This window comes from Ipomoea nil, unplaced genomic scaffold, assembly GCF_001879475.1.
Source record: "Ipomoea nil cultivar Tokyo-kokei standard unplaced genomic scaffold, Asagao_1.1 scaffold3162, whole genome shotgun sequence".
Taxonomy (NCBI): Eukaryota; Viridiplantae; Streptophyta; class Magnoliopsida; order Solanales; family Convolvulaceae; genus Ipomoea; species Ipomoea nil.
In genome coordinates this window covers 1,469,489-1,478,884 of record NW_017619590.1, presented here as the reverse complement: position 1 = coordinate 1,478,884, position 9,396 = coordinate 1,469,489, and positions in this window count along the sequence as shown.

The following is a 9,396-nucleotide window of genomic DNA, read 5'->3' as shown; positions in this document are numbered from 1 at the left end:
TCTTAAGGTCGCTTAGAGGTCTCAAAACACACTTAGACACTTAGAAATTCTAGACTCAACTCTTCCTAGGCTCTAAACCAAGGCTCAAAACCTAGGCTCTGATACCAACTGTAACGCCCCCAAAACAACAAGACCTAAAAACAAGTCTTAACAGATGCAGATTAACAACAAAACTAGCACAACGGAAGATAAACTGAAACTGGATAAAAGAAATCCAAAACAGGGGTGTTATGCCACGTATATCACACTAGGTAACGCAAAGGCGACAATCTGCAAGTGTAACACACTATCCCAAAATATCAGTCTAAAAACAATCTAAATCCATTGGCACGCAGGCCACAAAAACACAGTCCAAAGATACAGGTGCTAAGCTACCGGCTCTGGACATCGCGCTCGACTACTCAACACCTGAAAGAACACAAAGATAAACATCGGGGCGACGCCCGGTCAGCGAAAGATGCTGGTATCCCACCAATGCCGTTAAGTATCATAATAGGTAGATATAAGATATAAAAACCATTTTCGAAATGGAATACATATATATAAGTCAAAAGCCAAGATCAAAAGACAACACAAGACTCACCACTCGCAAGGATAACACCGGGAACACATCCCAACCACAAAGGTTAACCACACACAAGGATAAAGACTCACCCAACGGCAACACATGCCAAACAACACAAGCCTCCGTGACTACACACGTTACGAGAGAAGATCACACAGCAACGGCTACACAAGCCCTCGTGACATCACCCATCACGAGTTGATATGCCTTCCTTATGCCCTGTTCCAACCTTATGGTTACCCCCAACCTTGTACCTTCAAAGCCAACCATTACCTCCAGAAAACCCCTGTACAGCCAAGTCCAACCTTATTCTGCCGGGACCGTCGTCCCCCACCTATAACCACCAACGAAAACCCACCAATCACGGCAACACATGCCCGGATAACACAATGTTATCCCCCAATCACGTGGACTCAGCCACAGCTCCATAATCACGTCACGGCCACCACGAGGACCGCTGCAATACCATGGTGACTAGCGTCCCATACCACTAATCGTGCAATCTAGGTAGAGCCACACACGCACCACCACTCACACGAAAGTCAAGCAACGGATTGCAAAGAAGGTATGAAACATACTCAATCAAGGAACGGGTCACCAGCCAACAACAACAACGATGAATAACGCAAGTTATCATCAACCCAACGGAAGGTACGAACAATACACACGCTAGCATTAAGTCAACAAACTAGCATGCTTATCAACGGGGAAACTCAAGCTAGTTCTGAGGAACACACAAGACACTTCTTGGTTCAACGAAACACAATGTTGAACACTTAGCATGATTCACGACACCAAAGATCCTACATGGATACCTACCATAAAGCTCTAGACCTACAAAACATCAAGAAGACACTCAAATAGTTCCACAAAAGAACAGCGGAAAGCCAAAAGATCAAACACCGAGACAACAAATCACGGGGAATAAAACCCGAACCAAACGCCACCGTGTACCCCGCGGGTGGACCCACGGGTAGTGCCCCACCCGTGGTCCCGCCCGCGGATACACTACCCACAAGGCACATGTTCCCCGCGGGTAGGCCGGCGGGTGGTGCTGTAACACCCCGTGTTACGACCCCCAAAACCAATTAATTAATTAATCAATGGCCGAAGAGAAAAGATAAATTATAATGATTAATCAGGGAAAAGGCCCACCATAGTCCGTGGGCCCTCATCTCTAAACCCAACCCCTAATCCCAAAAGGATTAGACCACAAAATAAGACCCCTAGGTATATAAATAGGGAACTTAGGAGGCACCTAGAATTCCCACCACAAGAGTAACGCCCCACCACCCCAAAAGAGCTCCAAGAATCCCCTTAGAAGAAATCAAGAAAGCAAGAAAGCTTAAAGAAAGATCCTTCGTAGCCATGGAATTAATTAAGGCTAAGAGGTAACCCATGTCTCAACAAAACCTATTTTCATAGCTATGATTTCCCCCGTAGGATTTCCCCATATTATTGTGTATTGATGATTTGGGTTATTATTATTGATGATTGATGGGATAATTCCATGGGTGATCTTGATGATGAAAGGTTCTTGATAATTATGGTGTTCTTGATAATTATGTGGAGTTCTTGATGATTATATGTCGTTCTTGATAATTGTATGGCATTCTTGGTGCTTATGTACCGAACCTTGTAATTAGAAGACGAACCGTATTCTTGTTGATGCAAAAGTAATTAGAACCCTAGGTTGATGTTCTTGTTGGCGTTCTTGATGCTTATGTGATATTCTTACCGAATCTTGTAATTAGAAGACGAATCGTATTCTTGTTGGTATAAAAGTGATTAGAACCCTAGGTTGTATCGTATGATATTATTCTTGGTGTATCGGGTGGGGAAATCGCATGTTTGGGTGTCGATTATGTTTAGAAAAGCATGATAGGTTATGTGCCGTACGTTTCTCGTATTTGATCCATTAATTGTCTATGTGTTGATCGTTAATTGCGTTGTAAAGTGTCTAAGCATGGTTTCGGGTTCCACAATGGTTCCCGGGGCGTTTTGTGTGTAAAGAATCAGTGGGGGGTAGGGGACCCGCCACCTACCCGCGGCCAGAAAGGACGTCTCCGGCAGCGGGCAGCTGCCCGCCGGCGACCCGCTGCCCGGAACAGTGCTTACCGGCGGGCAGCTGGCAGGTGGCCCCCACCCACCGGCTACCCGCTGGAAATCTCCCCCATTCGGGACCCCGGCTTCCCCGTTTGATGTTTCCCCGATCCCCTTGGGGTCCAACGGAGTCCGTTCATCGTGCCGTGTCTAGTTTGATGTTTCGGGTACCGTTCGTAGGTTGTATGAGTCTTATATATTACATGCTAGTTGAATTGGTATCCCGTTGACCTAGGTGAAAGACGTATGAACCCCTTAGGATTATTCTTAGTATGTGAAGGATCACGCATAGGTTTCGTTATACGTTTTCTCCCCCCTTCCCAATGTGATAATGTGGGTTGCATGTGCTTGCTATGTGTTATGTGTGCATGATACCCCAATCCGGTTGCGATCGGATTGGTTATTCCTGAGCTGCGGTTCAGAAGCTGGCTGCGGTCAGATTTACACTCTCGGGCTGCGGTCCACCGTTTGGTTGCGATCAAACGTTTCTACATGAGCTGCGGTTCATACTTTCCTAGCTGCAGTCAGATGACATACTCTCTGGCTGCGGTCCACTGTTTGGTTGCGATCAAACTATGATGAGCTGCGGTTCATCGGTTGGTTGCGATCAACCCCTCCGTGTTGCGATACGGGGCAGGGTGCTGCGGGGCCGTGTCAGAGCTATATGCGCTGACCCTCATGTATGGGCATGCGATTGGTCTTGTGGCGCCAACAAAGTGTGCTATGTGATGAGATATGGATGAGTTGTGATTATGGGTATCTTGGGGGATGTGACTATGGGATTTATGCTGGGGATTGCTTATGTTGGGTTATGATTATTAATTGTGCTCAGCTTTATCTGTCTTGCCTGTTGTGGATTGTGTACGCTTGTTATAACTGTTGCTTGTGTCTAGCCTTATCTGTCGAGTCATTCCCGGTTTTAAAAGCTAGAGTTCGTAGGATATATCTTCATGCTCAAAATGGTTTTCAATTCGTATATCTATATATATCTCTATAAGTATGGTATTTCAACGCGTTGGAGTGGATTACCAGCATCTCTCGCTAAACAGATATATTTGGCTTTCAGGCACAGAAGAATAAGTCACTGGAGCGCGCTAGAAATTGGAGCATAGATGTAGATAGTTTTCCTTTCGGCCTGCGTGCCATGCTTATGCCTTTACATTATCAAGGATATTAGTTAGTTAGCCTGTGCACCTGAGTTCTCCAGCTCAGGTGTGGCATAGCACCCCGTACTCTTGTATTACGTTTTGGGATTTAATGAGATTTCGCCTTTATTTTATAAGTTTTAAATGTCTTGAAAATTCGGGGTGTTACAGTTGGTATCAGAGCCTAAGTTTGACCCTAGAAAAAGACTCTTAGGACCGGACTTTAGGACATTAGGCTTGAACTCTAGGTACCTAGGAACATAGGACTCGGAAATCTTAGGGCGCGCGGTGAGATTGTGAAACCTACACATAAATTCCCGCGCCTTACCCCTTCCCGTTCTAAATCCCTCCCCCACTTATCACTTCATAAGAAGTGCATCGAACTCTAAACCTAACGTTCTTATAAACGCTGACCAGAAAGACGATAGCATGGCCCCAAACAGAAGACAATCGAGGACCCCAGAGCCTGCCACTGACGATCCCTTGACCCAGACCTTACAACAACTAACGCAAGTCGCGCAGGCACTAAGTGACGTAGCCCTTCGCAACAACAGGACCCCACCACCTCCATCAAACGCAAACTCAGACATCGCCCGACAAGTCTCAAACCACCGACCACCAACATTCTCAGGAGAAGAAGACCCCGCGGTCCTAGAAGAATGGATCCGGACCCTTGACAAGATTCTAGGAGTAGTAGAATGCCCGGAGGGACGTCGCGTAGAGATAGCCTCGTTCTACTTCGGACATGAGGCCGATCTCTGGTGGATCCACGAGGGGCCCACTTACCGACAAGAACCGGGATTCAACTGGGAGAGCCTCAAGACACGACTACGAGAACGATTTTATCCAACCCACGTGAAAGCATCCATGTACGAAGAGTTTCTCCATCTGAAACAAGGGACGGCCACCGTCATGGAATACCATAAACGATTCCTCGAGCTGGCACGCTTCGCGCCAGAGCTAGTCCCCACCGAGGTAACCAAAATAGAAAGATTCGTATCGGGCCTCAACTTCGAAGCCCGGAAGGCACTAGTGGTAAGCAGGCCTCAGACCCACAATGAGGCTTACTCCAGTGCTGCAAATCTCTATCGAATCCAACTACTCCAACGGGAAGTTCAGGAGTAAATACGAAGGAGAAACACCGGGAGTGGGGCACCACCGGCGAAAAGGACGAGGAACGACACCAGCGCAAGATCAAACAATCCGGCCAATCAAAGACCGCCCCTGGGGAACAATGAAGCTAATCCAAGAAGCTTCCCTTGCCCGAAATGCAACAAAAGCCATAGAGGCAAGGATTGCATGGGCAACCCCTGGCGATGCTTCAATTGCAGAGAGGAAGGACACAAGGCCTTCCAGTGCACTCGACCCCAAAAGCCACGCCCCACCGCCGTGGGCCAACACGGGGGCACCGGTCATCAAGGGAGTTACGGCGCTCCCGGGAAAATATTTGTTATGAGCCACACTCAAGCCAACCTTGGAAACGAGGAGGACCTCGGAGAAGGAAATCCAATCCCGGAAGACGAGGACCATGCGGACCCCACGGAAGAAAATCAAGAAAGCGAATACTGTCTGGGATAAACCGCCACACCCCCTTGTAACCACCCCCCTTGTTGTAAAAACCACTTACTTAGCTTAGCTATTTCGGAATTATTATGAATAAAGATTTTTGGTCGAATTTCAATTCCACCACAGAGGTAAAAACACAAGTTATATCACCAACCCAACCCTTCCCTCACTAAAGGACAAAATAAGGAAAAAGACAAGAACCACACCATCAATAAATATTTAATGTTACCATTAGGAATGGAACCTTGGACCTCTCCTCTACAAATTAAAGCCCTAACAACTAACCCATGGGTGTTTCTTGAAACCATAAGGGAACACATCCTTGTTAAACCCCTCCAAATCCCTAAAACCCACAAAACCCCCAAATCAAAAACCCCTCTTCTCCTTCCTCCTCTTCTCCTTCCCCATTCCTTCCCTTTCTCCCCCTCTCACGCACACCACCACCCCCCTACCCGGAAAATCACTAGCCACCCACGTCACCACCAACCGGACGCCGTCGCCACCCAGCCGCTCCCCGACGACCTCGCCCCGCCGCCCCGCCGTCCGAACTGCTCCGCCGGAGGTCACCCGCAACACCAAGGACGCCGCCCGCCATCCACCCGAACTCCGCCCGCTGCCATCGACGTCCCACACCACCGAAGACCTCCACCGCCTCGCCGAGCTGCCGTCGAGCTCCGGCCCACCGTCGCCACCTCGCAGCAGCTCGAATCACCGCCGGAAAAGGGACCCGCCGGAAAACTTCGCCGGGGACCCACCGGAAAACTCGCCGGAAAAGTGCCACCTATCGCGATGCCAAAGGAACCCCTCGGAATCCGCACCCCGGGGTGGAGCAATGCCGATTACACCGTAATCGGAGGTAAAGCACTTGAACCCGACCAATTCTCTCCGGAATTGGTTGATATGCTTAGACATCAAGGGCTCTTAGATACTTACCTCGCCATCAAAGGGGATACATACCCTGACTTGGTGAAAGAATTCTACCAACACCTTGTGGCCACCAAACGAGGTGACAAAGTAGAAATCACCACCAACGTCCGTGGCAAGGAAATTGTGCTTTCCGAAGGCCGTTTGGCCAAACTCTTGAAATTGATCACCACGGGTGTGTCTAACTATGACCGGAAGGGGTGGATTGATACCCAAACCACGGGATACAAGGATTACCTCGGGTACCTACTCGGGAAGGAGGACGGGTTCACCTCGTCCACACGGCCAAACCGGAAGTGGCTATCGGCGGAGCAAAAGATATTGGTTATGATTGTAACCGATAGCCTCTTGCCCACCAATAATAAAAGCAAGGACGTAGGGAGCCTAGAGTGCACCTTTGCTTATCTCTTGAAACATAAAATCAAGTTCAACCTGCCGGCACTCATGCTAAAGCACATGGAATTCTGCAAGACAAACAACCGGCTTAGTCTACCCTACGGGATGATCCTAAGTTGGATAATGGAAAAGAAAGGGGTGGACCTAAGCCACACCGAGGTCAAGACCGCCAATGGCATGGTTTTCAATGCCCAAAACCTCCGCCGCAACGACATCTACTACACCGAAGGGGGACATTACCTCACCCTTGAAGAAATTTGCCAAAAACCCGAGGAAGAGCGGAGAGAATTAGTTGACCGATTGGACATCTCCAACAAGAAGCTCAAGCGAGCCATGCAAGATTGTTGGGGCTCGGAGGAAAATGAGGAACAGGAGGAGGATGACGGGCCTAACCCGTCAGTGCACCCACGGTCGGGAGGGGACCCGAGGGGACAAAACGAGGGTTCGGTCAATGAGCGCATTCTCGCACAACTCAACCGACAGAACCAAATCATGGAAGAAGGGTTCTCATCCTTGATTCGCACCACGCGCGCACTCGATCAGAGGGTAGCAGCGATCGAGGCCGCCTTGGGCACTCGTGGGGCACCCAGTTCCAGCGCAGGAAACCGAGGTACACCCGGAACTCCTCTATCACAACACCACCAAAAGTTCAGCTTTCCCAGAGCCAAGGCAAACGTAGGGCCGCATTCCTAATCAGGAGGCCGAGGTACGAGATGTCTAGGGGTGAAAGGATGGGCTATCACACCGGGCTTCGGGGACGAAGCTCCCTTGTAAGGGGGGGAGAGTGTAACACCCCGTGTTACGACCCCCAAAACCAATTAATTAATTAATCAATGGCCGAAGAGAAAAGATAAATTATAATGATTAATCAGGGAAAAGGCCCACCATAGTCCGTGGGCCCTCATCTCGAAACCCAACCCCTAATCCCAAAAGGATTAGACCCCAAAATAAGACCCCTAGGTATATAAATAGGGAACTTAGGAGGCACCTAGAATTCCCACCACAAGAGTAACGCCCCACCACCCCAAAAGAGCTCCAAGAATCCCCTTAGAAGAAATCAAGAAAGCAAGAAAGCTTAAAGAAAGATCCTTCGTAGCCAAGGAATTAATTAAGGCTAAGAGGTAACCCATGTCTCAACAAAACCTATTTTCATAGCTATGATTTCCCCCATAGGATTTCCCCATATTATTGTGTATTGATGATTTGGGTTATTATTATTGATGATTGATGGGATAATTCCATGGGTGATCTTGATGATGAAAGGTTCTTGATAATTATGGTGTTCTTGAAAATTATGTGGAGTTCTTGATGATTATATGTCGTTCTTGATAATTGTATGGCATTCTTGGTGCTTATGTACCGAACCTTGTAATTAGATGACGAACCGTATTCTTGTTGATGCAAAAGTAATTAGAACCCTAGGTTGATGTTCTTGTTGGCGTTCCTGATGCTTATGTGATATTCTTACCGAATCTTGTAATTAGAAGACGAATCGTATTCTTGTTGGTATAAAAGTGATTAGAACCCTAGGTTGTATCGAATGATATTATTCTTGGTGTATCGGGTGGGGAAATCGCATGTTTGGGTGTCGATTATGTTTAGAAAAGCATGATAGGTTATGTGCCGTACGTTTCTCGTATTTGATCCATTAATTGTCTATGTGTTGATCGTTAATTGCGTTGTAAAGTGTCTAAGCATGGTTTCGGGTTCCACAATGGTTCCCGGGGCGTTTTGTGTGTAAAGAGTCAGTGGGGGGTAGGTGACCCGCCACCTACCCGCGGCCAGAAGGGACGTCTCCGGCAGCGGGCAGCTGCCCGCCGGCGACCCGCTGCCCGGAACAGTGCTTACCGGCGGGCAGCCGGTGGGTGGCCCCCACCCACCGGCTACCCGCTGGAAATCTCCCCCATTCGGGACCCCGGCTTCCCCGTTTTATGATTCCCCGATCCCCTTGGTGTCCAACGGACTCCGTTCATCGTGCCGTGTCTAGTTTGATGTTTCGGGTACCGTTCGTAGGTTGTATGAGTCTTATATATTGCATGCTAGTTGAATTGGTATCCCGTTGACCTAGGTGAAAGAAGTATGAACCCCTTAGGATTATTCTTAGTATGTGAAGGATCACGCATAGGTTTCGGTATACGTTTTCTCCCCCCTTCCCAATGTGATAATGTGGGTTGCATGTGCTTGCTATGTGTTATGTGTGCATGATACCCCAATCCGGTTGCGATCGGATTGGTTATTCCTTAGCTGCGGTTCAGAAGCTGGCTGCGGTCAGATTTACACTCTCGGGCTGCAGTCCACCGTTTGGTTGCGATCAAACGTTTCTACATGAGCTGCGGTTCATACTTTCCTGGCTGCGGTCAGATGACATACTCTTGGGCTGCGGTCCACTATTTGGTTGCGATCAAACTATGATGAGCTGCGGTTCATCGGTCGGTTGCGATCGACCCCTCCGTGTTGCGATACGGGGCAGGGTGCTGCGGGGCCGTGTCAGAGTTATATGCGCTGACCCTCATGTATGGGCATGCGATTGGTCCTGTGGCACCAACAAAGTGTGCTATGTGATGAGATATGGATGAGTTGTGATTATGAGTATCTTGGGGGATGTGACTATGGGATTTATGCGGGGGATTGCTTATGTTGGGTTATGATTATTAATTGTGCTCAGCTTTATCTGTCTTGCCTGTTGTGGATTGTATA